This window comes from Erpetoichthys calabaricus, chromosome 5 (assembly GCF_900747795.2).
Source record: "Erpetoichthys calabaricus chromosome 5, fErpCal1.3, whole genome shotgun sequence".
NCBI classification, from domain to species: domain Eukaryota; kingdom Metazoa; phylum Chordata; class Cladistia; order Polypteriformes; family Polypteridae; genus Erpetoichthys; species Erpetoichthys calabaricus.
In genome coordinates this window covers 129,163,685-129,179,554 of record NC_041398.2, presented here as the reverse complement: position 1 = coordinate 129,179,554, position 15,870 = coordinate 129,163,685, and the positions used below count along the sequence as shown (strand labels likewise).

Sequence of the window (15,870 nt, the reverse complement as noted above, 5' to 3'; positions counted from 1 at the left end):
TAATTCAATTAAAGTATATTTATTCTTAAAATGATTATATCCACTTATAATTCCAGGCACATTAACTAGTTATTTGTTTTTCTTCTGACCAAATTTACACTGAAATCAACTAATCTGAAATGATTACAACAGATTTAAAAATAAAAATATCAAACAGAGCCAGCCCCTCACTCAACCTGCACACTTACTGCACTTCCCAATAGACAGATAAGCCACAAGAGAAGGTGACTGTAGAGACACAAAGCATGTCTGAGGATTGTTGTAAGAGACAAAGACCATGAGATGGCTGACCAAAAATGAATTGTCAAAACTAGAAGATCAGGAAAAAAAACAGGGCAAGATGTTAATCAGAAGTCAGGAATAAAACAAAGTTGAACCCAGAATAGACAAACCTTGTACAAGGACCTGCTTCAATTAGAAACGGACTACAATAAAGAAGATCTTTGATAATAATTGTATCCATCGAGGTAGAAAGTGCAGAGTGACCATTGCGTTTACATATCATTACTACTGTGATGTCATCAGTGCAACAATCGTGGCCAAGTGATGTCTGCAAATGATGTGACGCAAATACAAAACAAATGTTGTTAAGTCAAGCTAAAATAAAAAATAAATCACACAAAAGTTAGAACAGTGTGACAAATCATGAAATACACAAAAATACATGCATAACAACATGTTAGTATAACAGTTACAGCTACTGATCCAGAATCTCAAAATGCTGGAAGTAAAGGTTGAAAAAAATTAAAAGACCACATCCGCCAATCACTGGTCACCTTAAACTAATTATATTATAGAGGAACACAGTCCCGGTTAATGGCTACAGTGTACCAATGATTCTAATTGTTGCCTATGTTTTTTTTTTTTTAGATTATTGTATTAAAAAAAGGATACTTGTTTGGTGCCTGGTTTGGATAAAATAACTCTTCTTCTTCTTCTTTCAGCTGCTCCTGCTACTTCAAGAAATTATACACTTCCAGCAGAGGGTCCATTACGATTCAGAACAGAAAACTTAAAAATAACATATTCTATATAACCAACTACCATAAATATTCGTGTATAAGTCAGGTGTTGTAACCCGAAAAATCGATCATAAAATCAGACCCCGACTTATAAGCCTGTTCAAAAATGCGACCCTTCATTTTTCTTTTTTTTACATCTTCTTGCTTCCTCCAATCTCAAACCAGTTTCTCAGACACATCGAATTTTGTTGCAGCAGTGCAGTTACCAATTTCTTTGGTCACTTCAATGGCTTTTAATTTAAAGCCAGCTTCATATTTTCTTCTGATTGAACCCTCCATCGTAGATAAGGTATGGTCTTACGATAAAGATGTATGAGGGTGTGAGATACAAAAAACACAAAACAGTGCAAATGTCGCTTCAGAATAGTTTGGGTATTACCGTGTGGTCACGTAGGCACAATACATAGAAAAAAAGGCAGTGTGCTTCATGGTTACTCACTCAGGTGTGTGTTAGCATATTGTAATCTCTTGGACCAGTAGTGTGAGTTTTCCACATTTGACTTATACGACCGACATTATAAAATACCGGAAATTATACGGTAAAATCAAGCCCCGACTTATCAACGGGAGAACTTAAACACGAGTATATACGGTACTTAAAGTGTAAACATTTCCTTTTTTAAAAGCCTTAACTGAACACTCAGTTATTATTAAATAGCATTTCTATGCAATAATAATAATAATAATAACAATAATACATTTTATTTATACAAGGCTCCTTTCAGAGAACTCAAGGACACCGGACAAACAATAAATAAATAAATAAAAGACACAATTATAAACAACTTAAAACATCAGAAAATCTAAAAATTAAAACCAAACAAAACCACTATAATCAGGAGGGAAAAGAAAAAGCCATTTTAAACAGATGTGTTTTAAGTTTACATTTGAAGGATTAATATGATTTGATATTTTGGAGATCTGCAGGTAATGAATTCCAGAGCTTGGGAGCAGAACGGCTGAAAGCTCTGCTCCCCATGGTGGTTAGATGGGCGGGAGGGACGGTCAGATGGGTGGAGGAAGAGGATCTAAGGTTACGGGAGGGAATGGCAACATGAAGAAGGTCAGACAGATATGGAGGGGCGAGGTTATGGATGGCCTTAAATGTTAATAGCAGAATCTTAAAATCAGTATGAAACTTGATCGGGAACCAATGAAGCTGCTGCAAGACCGGAGTAATATGGTGAATAGATGGGGTTCAAGTGATGATACGTGCTGCAGAATTCTGGACTAACTGAAGCTTTTGAAGAGATTTATTAGGGAGACCAAAGAGGAGTGAATTGCAGTAGTCCAGCCGAGAAGTGACAAGACTATGAACAAGAATGGCAGTGGTATGAGGAGTGAGGGAGGGGCGAATGCGATTAATATTACGTAGGTGGAAGTAAGCAGACCGGGTGATGTTATTAATGTGAGATTGGAAAGACAGAGTACTGTTGAGGATGACACCCAGACTCTTGACTTGAGATGATGGGGAAACAACAGAGTTATCAATAATAAGAGAAAGATTATTGGTTTTGGATAATGATGATTTTGAACCAATGAGGAGAACCTCAGTTTTGTCACTGTTTAATTTAAGAAAATTCAATAATGAAGCTATACACTTAATTATTAGTATAATTAATGAATGATGATTATGTCTGCCAGATGACTTCATCATTTGGGCAGTGTGTCACTTACTGTATGTGGCAAGGCACAGAAAGGCTAGGAACAAAGGCACTGGAAAAGGGTGCAATTCTCAGGCTGAAATCCTCTCAAAATTTGATGAGAAAGGTGATCGATGTTGATTTAATGTTATGATATGAAATATGAACTTAAGGCTACGATGAGTGATAAAAGGGGCTTTAACTTAGTTTTGGTTCAGTAAAATTTAAGCCATAGAAGTGAATTTTCCAAACTTGTACAGGATTAATGGGTGGAAATTTGTTGTAACATAGAGTTCTGTAAGCCATACCCCAAATGTTCAACTGCCAAGCTGCTTTTGATGTGATCTAAACTTCTCTGTTCAGCTTTTGATGTATTTACTTCTGTGTGGAAGCAGAGAGCTAGTGAGGAGTCATGTATCCTATTTCTAAACTTAATTTGAGTAGAAGCACTGCCTCACGTTTGATTTATGTATGAGAAGAAATAATCAAGTTGTTCTGATAATATGCAGTATGCTAGAAGTTTGAGGTTTAGGGCAGATATTTTGGGTTAGAAATAGATTCCACACACTGGAAACTTTTAATCAGTCAGAGTATTTGTGGAATATTTATAGATCAGCAAGGGCAGCCATGTAAAGCAGAGTGGAAACAATTGAAAGATTGTTCTGAGATTCAGTTTGGTAGCAGAGGTTTTCAATATATTTGTGTTAGAGGAAACCATCAATGAGATAATAATATAATAATAGAGCAGTGTTATGAAATGAACTGAAGCTTTGCCAAACAGTCTGACAGTGTAAATTGCTGGGATTTACATTTTGGACCATGGAGTACAAAATAGATTTTTAACATGGGTTTACATGAGTAGGAGATAGAGACAATTTGAAATGATCTTTTTTTAGCGTAAAGGGTTTTTTTTGTGTTATTTTTAGAGAAAAGACATTGATACATTGTTTGGCTGAAAGAAAAAGTTAGTTATTTGTTCACAGATACTCGCTGCTGAGGAAAATAAGTAGGAGAGAATATCAGATAAAACATATTCAAGTGGGACATTACTTCCTTTAAGTGCTTGGTTAAAAATGGGAATTTGTATCTGAATGAGATCATAAGGAACATAAGGAAAAGAAAGTAGTTTATAAGATGAATAGCTAGAATGATGGCAAATTAGATGTAGTGTCAGTGCCATTTCTGGAGGCAGGTTTGCACACTGAGAGTAGAACAGAGCAAGAAGGAGAGAAAGAGAAGAAGAGAGAAATATTGCAATACCTTTGCAAAGTAAAATGCTATCAGTAATACTGGATTTGAGGTGCACTCAATTCAAAAAGCTGCTTATTTAGGATTGTGCAAAAGTCATTTGCCCAGAGGAGAGACATGAAGCTCATTGGGTGGTGTAATTCTCAAAATGAGCTGCTTAGAGCAGCTTGCTTTTTACTATTGGAAATCCAGAATAGAAGTTGGAAAGTCTCACAATTGGTTATACAAGTTGTTTATCCTTAAAGAAGGAGGGATTTAGGAACCACAACACAAACCAAGATTCTATACTTTTTTCAAAAGTCAAAACAAATCATACTTTGTAAAACATTTTTATTTTAGATGGTTAGATTAACGTCACATGTCAGAAAGATGGGATTATCAAATGATAATGATGTTCCCAACAGGATGGTGAAAAATAAACAGACAAAAACTAAATTCAATTCAATTCCATTTATTTTTGTATTGCACTCTTAACAAGTGTAACAAGGCGCTATATAGGCGCCGGACCCGACACAGATGGACACGGAGGCACATATAAAACAAACAAAGACTTCATTTTTCTTCACCCGTGGGCGCACGTCTTCCCTGTGACCCACAGGCAGTACACAATCCCAAACACCACAAAAGGCCCACAACACAGTTTTCTCCTTTACCACCACTCCTCCTCAAGCTTAGTCCTCCTCCTCCTCCCGACTCTGGCTCTCGAGTGTTGGTGGCTGGCCCCTTTTATAGCCCACCCGGAAGTGTTCCAGATGTTCGACCACCTGGTCCCAATTGTACTTCCGGGTGGGGCTGAAGACTCGTCCAGCCCAGCTGTTGAATCCAGACAGCCCCCCCTAGCGGCCACCCTGAGTCCCAACCAGACTGTGAAGGACTCCATCTCCCATGGAGCCTGGCGGGAGGTTGGGGAATCACCGTCGGCCAGGGAGGCTGCCACCAAGCGTCCCGGGGGAGTTATTGCGCTGCCCATGGTTGCTCCCCCAGAACATAAGCAACAGGGGCATCCTGGCTGGGCATGGGACCCGGCCACTCATCACACAAGGTAGATTATAAAAGCAAAATTTACAAATTACTGATCACACAACAATGCAATGAGAAGTGAAGCAAAATGACACCTGTTATTGGGTAACTGAACAGATTACAATACACAAGTTTATGAGGCAGCTCAGGCCCCTTCTTCTGACAAGTTGTAGTTATAAATACACAGATTCGTTTAAATAGAAAGGAAAATAAAGTGGTTTGAAACTAACATAGAGTTCAGCAATATCTGTCCATGAATTAACTGTTGAAATATGGCCAGAATTCTAAAGAAATTGTAAGATAGAATAACTGGAATTTTGACTTTATTGAAAAAATGAACAACACAAAATTCTTTCCGCCTTGACTAGTGACTGCAGATTGGAAGTTGTAGGTGCTCTCCTTGTACCATTTTCTAACTCCCTTTAATCAATATCATGTTTAGTTATCATGTCAAGATTACTTTACGAAGAAGAATGTGAAAGAATGAGAATATTAAATGTGAAAGTTACTGATTAGGCAAAAAATAGAAACAACAGAGGATCTTTTTACTTTAGATATAAATCTACTAATGGCAGAAAGAGAAACCTAGCACCCTTTCCCTAATTTCACATAGAAAACAGCAATATGGTGCTTAGGAGGAAAGGGATGTTTCTCTTAAAATGAAAAGAAATTAAACTCATTTCACAGGCTCCACTTTTTTAGGATCTGGCATGCATTTATGGATGTTATCTTCGGTTAACTGAGTATGAAGAACAGGTGCTAAGCATTTAGATATTTTGGTATTTTCATATTTAAACTTTCGTGGTGTTTGCATTGCAATTAATCTTTTCACACAATAATAATAACATCCACATGAACAACAGTAGGTACTTTATGATAGTCTGAAGAATTCTAGAACTTTGAAGTTTAGATTCTGATATTGATTTTGAATATAGATGTCTCTTCAGGGCTAAGCTGTCATCATAACAAATATTATCTGCTTTCTCTAGATGTTTATGGAGTCATCCTAGAATATCAATTCATGTAGAGTAAACACTGCTTTTGGTGTAATCGGTAAAACCTCTTGTTAAAGGAGTTTGACACTTTATGATAACTCCAAATAAATACTTTTCTTTTGCATCTTCTTATTTTTTTAAATGGCATTCAGATGCATTATTTTCGTTCAGTACATAAATTTATGTAGTTTGCTAGTTGGAAAGTACATTATAAGAAAACAGTGGATAGGCTTAAAACCCAAGCCTTACCATTTCTTTTTAAAATTTTATTTTTTTAATAGGAGACCTGCTTTCCCTCAGGATGTAAAGAAGAGTGTTTTCAGCCATTGTTTGACTCTAAGTTGGTCTGGTGATTCCTCAGTTTTTTTATTTTTAATAAATTTGCAAAAACCTCAAGTAAACTTTTTTCACGTTGTCATTATGGGGTGTTGTGTGTAGAATTCTGAGGAAAAAAATGAATTTAATCCATTTTGGAATAAGGCTGTAACATAACAAAATGTGGAAAAAGTGATGCTCTATGAATACTTTCCGGATGTACTGTATATAAAAGCCAAATACCACCGACTCACTCATCACAAAATCTCCCAAACCATGAGGACTTGGGACTTGAAATTTAGAATGTAGGTAACCCTTGGCCCATAAGTCCTCCTTAAGAAACGGTCTTAAAAATGTTGTGGTCCAAGCGCGTTCTGTGTGTGTGTCTGTCCGCTTTTCACGAGAGAATTACTTAACGGATTTAGATCTGGTTGTTTTCTATAATTTGCTTGAACTTTCCGGTTGATTTTGTAACTTCTCTCATTGCACTAACTACCATAGATCACTTGTGGTACCAATGTATGCAAATCCAACAGAGTGGCTGTAGGCTGAGAGCAGGGGGGCGGGGCCTTCCTCATTTCCTCTCCAGCCTCTATTCGAGTTACTCTACGTCTCACCATGCGTTGGAGTCCATCTTGCCTCTGCTTAGCTAGAGATACCTGTTTGTTCAACAGACATTATCATCTACAAATTGTTAAGGAGTAAATTTTGATGTTTTTGAGAGAGAGCTCATGCTACATGTGTTTTACAGGGTAGCTGCTGATTGCCAGAGATATCATGAGCATTTGCTTTTCTCCCCACGTGGGGAACGCTTTCCTATCAGAGATGAACATTATCAGATACAGTGCCAACATCTATTTATTTTTAAAGTTTGTCCTGTTTCATTAAGTCAATATATGTGTGTGTGTATATGTACAGTATACAGTGATCCCTCGCTATATCGCGCTTCGCCTTTCGCGGCTTCACTCTATCGCGGATTTTATATGTAAGCATATTTAAATATATATCGCGGATTTTTTGCTGGTTCGTGGATTTCTGCGGACAATGGGTCTTTTAATTTCTGGTACATGCTTCCTCAGTTGGTTTGCCCAGTTGATTTCATACAAGGGACGCTATTGGCAGATGGCTGAGAAGCTACCCAACTTACTTTTCTTTCTCTCTCTCTTGCGCTGACTATCTGTGATCCTGACGTAGGGGGTGTGAGCAGGGGGGCTGTTCGCACACCTAGACGATACGGACGCTCGGCTAAAAATGCTGAAAGATTATCTTCACATTGCTACCTTCTGTGTGCAGCTTTTAAGAATGCTGCACGGTGCTTCGCATACTTAAAAGCTCAAAGGGCACGTATTGATTTTTGACTTTGTTTCTCTCTCTCTCTCCCTGCTCCTGACGGAGGGGGTGTGAGCTGCCGCCTTCAACAGCTTTGTACCGGCGGTGCTTCGCATACTTAAGAGCCAAACAGCCGTATTGATTTGTTTGCTTTACTCTCTGTTTCCTTTGAAGAGGAAGATATGTTTGCATTCTTTTAATTGTGAGACAGAACTGTCATCTCTGTCTTGTCATGGAGCACAGTTTAAACTTTTGAAAAAGAGACAAATGTTTGTTTGCAGTGTTTGACTAACGTTCCTGTCTCTCTACAACCTCCTGTGTTTCTGCGCAAATCTGTGACCCAAGCATGACAATATAAAAATAACCATATAAACATATGGTTTCTACTTCGCGGATTTTCTTATTTCGCGGGTGGCTCTGGAACGCAACCCCCGCGATGGAGGAGGGATTACTGTATATGTTCCTGCATCATTTCCGAACGGCTGGAGCGATTTTCATGACACTTGGTACACATGTTTCTTATTGCTCAATTTAAAATACTGTAGGGTGAAATCAACCCTAACCCACCCCCTTCTGGGTAGGGTGGGGCGTGATCTTGCGGTCATGTATGCATGTTGTCATCCAGTTGACACTCGTAATGACCATCAGAGGGTGAACTGGAGGTGACTGCCAGCATTCTTTATTTTTGAGCACCACCGCGCCCCTGTTGCTTTTGATATTTAATAGAGTTGGCCGGTTTCCGAGCATCAACTGGATGATAACATACATACAAAACCGCAAAACAAGCACATTAGCGAGTCTTCATTGTTTGTTGATTTATTTTTATTTTTAAAGTTTTTTTTTATTATATTTTTCTGAAACAATTAAAAAAAAAAACCACTTTATTTTCCTCCAGTGCAACGCTGGGTATTTCAGCTAGTTTTAAAATGAAATAGAGATCTATGCATATTGATCTTTAGCTATTTTACTAATAAGCATTTTTTGACCAGGTCTAACTTCATTTCACTCCGACCTAAAAGCAAGTATTGACAGTAACTGCTTTTTGTTATCCAAGAAGCTTTTATGTGTGTTGTGGGGTGCCGAGGTTAGTTGGGTTGTAGTTTGTTTTTATCATATTTATTTTGAAGCTTCTGTAATATTTTAATTTCTCAATGGGGACAAAAAAGTCTTATCTATCTATCTATCTATCTATCTATCTATCTATCTATCTATCTATCTATCTATCTATCTATCTATCTATCTATCTATCTATCTATCTATCTATCTATCTATCTATCTATCTATGAAAAGAGTCCATCAGGAAGGTAACTGAAACTACCAACAATTCTGTCATGTTTTGAAAGAAATAATTTCTAAATTTGATGCCAAAATATCTATAAGTAACCAGTAACAGAAATATGGTAATTGGGGGTAACCTTAGCACAAACAGCTCACTCACTGTGAAGGGTAGCTCCTTGAGGCACAAGCTTCATGCACTTAGAGGTGCTGACTGAAGAGCCCTTTTTGAAGCCAGGAATAACATTCTCACAGGCAACTGTATTTAAAAGTTGAGTTACACCCATCCCTTCTTTTTAAGATGCATTTTTGTCCATTCCTTTTTTCAGCATTATAATGTGAAAATTAAACTGGCAGATGCAGGGAGGACACGAAAATTCAGGAATGGAACCTAGACACTGGTCCCAGGAGATGTAAGGTTGACTTGATGATTTTTTTAGTTAATGTGAAAGTAAGGTTAACTTGATGGTGTTGAAAGGTGTTTAATCTGAGGCATTTCTAACGGAACAAGTAGATGCATGAAATGTTTTGAGTAAACTGTGATATTTGTGTTGTATGAAACATATTTGACATCATCAAAAAGATGGTTACATGTGCTTTAAGGTTGGACAGTAGCATACATGTCATACAGTATATATTGTAAGGTTTTTAAGCCATGCTCTCTCACAATCCTGAAATTAATTTACTCATATAGCATCTTTTTTAAATAAGAAGCCAAGTCTTGTAAGATTATTTCTAACATTTCAGTTCAGTTCTCAGTAAACTTTTTTGTCAAAACATTTTGCAGTTTCCCCTAGGCATGGCCGAAAGCTCAAATATTAAAGAAATTGCTAAAATGTCAAGTAAATTGATGATGCTTTTTTGGAGTTTTTTTAATACCAGAATGTGTACCTGTAAACAATATATTCTTTAAGAAATGAGAGTTACAAATTAATATGATTTAAGAACAGCAATCCAATGAATAAAGAGATTCAAATACCATGCCTCAAAAATCACATCTGACTCATTTTATCATCTATTTAACCCTTGCAAATGGCAGTAGTTTCTGCATTATTCATTCTTCTCAGGTCAATAAATCAAAATAATCCCCATAGAGACTGGGTCTTTCTTGAGTCCAAAGGTCAAGATGTAGTGGAACTAGTAAATATCAGGTTCTCCCAGACATGCAATTAGAACATGCAATTAGATTCTGTTAATGTCCACCATGGCTATTAAGGTGTTTATTCTTTCAAATGCAGGCATAACAGAGTTCCTACTTGGTGTTTTCAATTTCACTCAAGTATTGGAACCCTGACATTAAATAGCCCACTTGGGCAAATGGTTGTTTTTTGCAATTTGTCAAAGTCATGCTTACAAAGTCATCTGATGAATAGTACTTTCATAAGATTTTCTTGAAGGAAAAAAGGAAGACACCATAATGATTAGTGCAGCAACCATGAAAATTACAAGTCATTTTAATAAAACAAACTCTTTCACCATTTTTAATAAGACAAAACATGACTTGCAGATCTGACATTTATTTGATCAATTTGGCCATTTCAACAGTACTCCTGGCATTATACAATATGCATTTACAAATACTGTAGATGTTGTCATACACATGCACATGGGAGGCAGCTAAAGGGTTCAAATGAGGGTAATTCCATGCCAGACCAGGTGTGGCAGAGTGCACTAACCCTTTTTCTCTTTCCTCTGCAGACTAATTTTGGGAAATCCCGCCTGGCCCATATGACATCACTTCCAGTCCCGGTCCCAATGACATCACTTCCTGTTCCAGGCCCGATTACCTTATTTCTAGTTCAGAATCTGCTAACCTCACTTCCTACCCAACCATAAAACGACCATTTTGTTTCATAGTGTCAGATCTGCTTTGGACTCAAATCTGTATACAACTCACATTTACAAGAGATGTTCAAAAAGTTTCCGCACTTTTATATTTTCATTGGAAACAGTGAAGGCGGAAGGAGTAGTAATTTGACATGTCTGAGAGTGTCATGTGACTAGGAAAATTACATCACAAAGGAAGGTGACTATGTAGAAAAGTGATGTAATTTGTTTTTAAAATCCTTAACCCTTAAACCACCGGAACCGGCTATACAGTAGTCGGTCCCCAATGCAATTTGCCAGCACGCCGGAGCCAAGTAAATTCGGCAAAGTACATTCATTGAATGCCGCAACCGGCTAAAGTCGGTTTCCAGTGTTTGGAAGCACACCGAAGGTGAGTATATGCAGCGACGTATATTCATTGAATGCTGCAACCGGCTATAATCATGTCTCATTGCAATTTGCCAGCACGCAGGGGCCGAGTATATTCGGCGACGTACATTAATTGAACGCCGCAACCAACTATAGTCGCTTCACAGAGCAATTTGCCAGCACGCCAGAGCTGATCAGTCAGTGCCGTATATTTGTTGAGCAGCCAGTTCATGACCACTGCTGGGCAGCACTGCAGCTTCACTGTCTCTGGGATTCAGCCGCTGCACTATACTAGCCTGCAAGCATCAGCAGTGGCCTCTGTGATTTACTGAATTTCATCAATGGCGTCAGTTGCACCTTGTACATATAATAATTGATTGCTGCAGTAGTTTTTAAAAATGTTTTTACAGTTCATTGTGACGTTTACTTAAAAAGTGGAGCAAAAAAGTATTTTGCGTCCAGGGGTGCATTAACCCCCAAGTATGTGGCGGTTTAAGGGTTAATAAATAGAGTTAAGAAAAGTGTGGAAATTTTTTGAACATCCCTCATAATTGCCTACTTTTGCAGCCTTATTTCAAGTATACAGGTGGCTTCCCCAAACCTTTTTTGTTGCATTTGTCTGTTTATTTGACAGTGTTGTAATATGTATAGGCAAATTGGTTCTCTTAAAGTGAAGGAATATCAACATATACCAGGAATGGTTTTGGCAGCTACATCAAAGCATGCCTGTTTCCAAACTTCAACCATCTTGGAGCTCCAACTCTTTACCCAATCCGTGTCCTCTCTATCTTATAATGTATATGAGATATCTGGATCAGTAAGTTGTGGTGTGTAATAGCCTGTTTTCTGCAAATATTATCATTTTAATTGCAAAGTGTATTACTTGATATTGTTCACAAGCAGTGCAATATTCAAAACCAGATTTTTTATCATATTCTCCCCAATAAGGTTTATGGAAACCTGAGAGTTCAATTGACTGACTATTTTACGTGTTGCAGATGGGGTTGGAAGGTCTGGTGCAGGCTAGAGGTAGGTTGCCAGAGGTTCTTCAGGCAAGTAAAGTCTATGTGTATTGGAAGTGGTGGCGGTAGAGCCATCAATAGTGTGATGAAGGTGGCATATTGGTCTTCGAGATCAGTGGTGTCAAACAGTAGGGCTGTATGTTGGATCCAGCCCTTGGATCTTTTTAAAGTGGCCCGTTTCAATATTAAAAACATGCTATATCTGGCCTGCTATGACCATATGCTATGACCTTCTCAAATACCCATATTAATGTGCATTTTATTTAAACATTGTATATAATTTAATAGGATAACCTGTAATTAAAATGGAAACTGACCTAACATGAAAAAGTGAAAATAGCGTGACATGCCAGGGTACCATTGAGTACTTTACAGTTTTAGCATGATGCCAAACAGGTGACAGTCTCATAAAGGAGAAGGTGGCTCGACTTCACATACGCCACTATAAAGAACTATATACTTTACTTTATCAACAAATTCTTTCATGTGTCTGGGCTGTCGCTCTTACTTGACTTTATGCTCTAAGTCTGCAGTAATATTTTTACTCAATGCTCATTTCAGTCCAATGGCTGTTGGTGTTATACTTTGGAATCTGTTAATATTTTTTTGTGTGTTTATCTCAATCATTCTAAATGATTTGGCATTCATTTCAGGTTTTTGTCTGCTCTTTATTTTTTATTTGACCATTTATTGTAAAAGTTGTATAAATGATGGGCTGTTTTGGCTTCTAATTTATATGTTTAATGATCAACACCATTTTGAACACCCATCATCAAAACAGCATTCCATGTTATTAGGGATGTGTAGTGAGAGGTCATGATCCGCAGGTGGCCAAGATGATAGGATAAAAGGTCATCTGCAAGTTTACTTCCTCATCCAACCTGCAGATTCAAAATCTATTTTTGCTAAATGTCCTGTTGGTAAAATTTTTAATAATTTGATGCATGACTTTTTGGAGAACATATTTGTAACCTCAAGTTTGTGTCTCATTTTGGCTTAGGTTGACAGGGCCACATAGCCTGCTGGGCCCAAGACTGCAGCCCTGGTTAGCCTGTGCAGAAGTCTGGTCGTGATGCCAGAAATAAAACATGAGAAAACAAGGAAAGTACCAAACAGAACACTAAAACAATAGATAAAAGTGCAATTAACAAATTATTAACAAACAATCACCCACAAATCCTGTCAGAAAAGGGATTTGTTATGTTTAGTTTGTACCAGAATGTTATTGTTATTGACATGATATGTAAAATATACTGTATATTCCTGGAAATATATACTGAATTAATTATATGAATATTTTCAATGTCTGACTTTGTAAGCCTGGTACAATAGCAAAAAACTTGCTAGCATATTTGACATAGGTCATGGATAATTCCATTTCAGGTTTTTAGTAATATAAATGCTTTTCAGGATAAAATGTTATTACTATTTAAACATTTGAACTTGAGTTTTTGAAATTGGTACTATTTACAGTCAGATTAATGAGATTTGAAAGTGGGTCTACGAACTAACACTAACCACCACTGAGGCCCTTGAAAGGAAGCTAAGCTATTCCCTTCATAGGTGGCTGAGCCTACCACAAAGCCAGCAAAACAATCACAAAACAGCAGTTTTACCGAGGAGATCATTTTAATTCTTGCAAGAGAGGTACTGCAGTACAGGGACTCTTCAGATACAAGGCAAGAAAAGAAAACAGCTATTCCAGAAGGAAGAAGAAAATGTGGAGGAGATGCAACACAGTAGGATGATGGGGATGCAACAGCAGGGCTAAAGGACTAAGTGGGAGCAAGCAACGGATCAGAAGATCTCTTAGTCAAAGCTTTCGAAACTTGAGTAATTTCACATCAGATTGTTGATCCTGTTGGTCGATGATATCTTCCCCAGTACATCTAACCTCTTCATCTGGGGCAACACCAACAACTAAGAAATTGATCTCTAAAGCGCATGCTCAGTCGTTGTCCAAAGACTGTGGGAGATGGCCACTATCGCTGGCGGCATGACCAGGTGCTTAAAGTGGTATCAAGAGCCATCTACAATGAGATCAGCCACAGTAGACTGCACCACAGACAAACACCTAAGTCAAGGCAGAGCAAAAGCTGCAACCATGTTCAACAGTGTAAAGTAGGCTTATTATTACTGCACAAAAGTGGTAGGTAAAGGTTGACTTGGGGATGCAACTAAAGTTCAAGGAATCTATTGCAGTGACCATAATTAAGAACCGTTGGAATTGACAGTGTCTGCAAATAGAGGTAGGCTGTAGATACTTTCCAGGGCAATCACTGTTTATAGGCCTTAAACTCCTTGGTTTTACCAAAAAAGCACAGCAGGTAAACCATCAGGAATATCACAGAGAGTGAAGGGAAAGCTTCAAGATGGCTGTTGAGCAGAAGATGGGGGGGTGGGGGCTTAAGTGAACAACATATTGTAGCAGTAGAGGCTTTTGTCCACCTCTTGAACCCTCAGGTTCCACTCCAAACACCAGGTGAAAGTATAACAACTATTTATTTTGTTATAACACAGTGCACCAAGCACCCTCCACTCCACACTACTCATATAAACAATACTCTCACAATAATACTCTCCTACTTCTCCCAGACACTTAGCCACCCTACCTCCCAGCTCAGCTCAGTGTCTGGGCTTTCCCAGAGTCCTTTTATACACCCTGACCCGGAGGTGTTCCTGCCCAACAGTCCACAGTTCCTTATTCCTTCCGGGTCAGAGTAAACAGTCCTTCTCTTCAACCCGGGAGCACGTCGTTTCTTCCCGTCATGTGACCATGACGTACTCCCGGGTTATAGGGCACATAAGAGCCCACGAGCCCCCCTACAGCGACTCCCGGTGGCCCACAAGGTATCTAGCAGGGCTGTGTGTAGAAACTACAAAGTCCATGAGGCCCTGCTTGAACTCTGGGCACGTTCCTGCTGTCCAGAGAGCTCCTCCTGGCGGCCTGGGGGTGGCGGCCGGAATCTGCGGCCGGCCATCCATCACAATATGTTGCTTGGTCATAGGTTGGTCCCTGATCAACCCCAACTGATTCTCCTTATTGAGGGTGTTTGATGAGAGATCCAAAACAGCCAGTAACCCCAGGTACATGATAATGATGTGAGTAAGTACCCTGCAGAATGTGTGAAATAGTGAAAAATCAAACATTTATGCCATTGCTACAGAACTATGGTGTTACCATTTAAATGTTGATTCAAATTACTGTTTTTTTATATTTTTGCACATTTTCTTAATTTAATAATTTTGCAACATTCCCTTCCATCTCATTTAGGCAGTATTATTAATTTAATAGGCTATTTCTAATCTAAAGTTAGCCTTAACATACTTTTGTATGTAGGTAAAATATAGTTGAGATAAAATAAAATTCACATAAAGATAGTTCTATCTTTAGATCTTAAGCAAATGTGACAAAAACAAAAAGTACAAAAAATATAGACATAAGAGGCTTGAAACTAACCAATGAGGTATTTGAAACTCTGCATATATTTACAAAAGAAATTCCCCAAGTATGCATGCAAAAATAAACTTTCATTACGAAAGTCTTTTAGAGGAGAACTTATTTCACTAATAATTCAAAAATCAATGGAGTGCCAAGTAGACTTGCTCTGTAACCCATAAACATACACTTTCAAAGATTGTTTGCATGGTATCAGTGTGATGAAAAAAACATCAGCAGTTAAAAAAATGAAAACACTTTAATTAATGTTGAAACAAAAAACACATAACATCATGGTGCGTCATTTGCTCTGAAGTATTGTTCTCTTGTGAATAGGACTTCACAAATTAGACTTATTTGCTTGAG

The 15,870-nt window shown here is 38.0% G+C and overlaps 1 long non-coding RNA gene across 1 annotated transcript in view; it reads left to right on the top strand.

The window, feature by feature from the left end:
• Nucleotides 1-10,684, top strand: part of LOC127528036 (uncharacterized) — a 45,725-nt gene extending 35,041 nt beyond the window's left edge. Inside the window, exon 3 of the long non-coding RNA XR_007935189.1 lies at nucleotides 10,546-10,684. This is a non-coding gene — a long non-coding RNA (uncharacterized LOC127528036). The remainder of the gene's footprint in view (nucleotides 1-10,545) is intronic.
• Nucleotides 10,685-15,870: the final 5,186 nt, after the last annotated feature.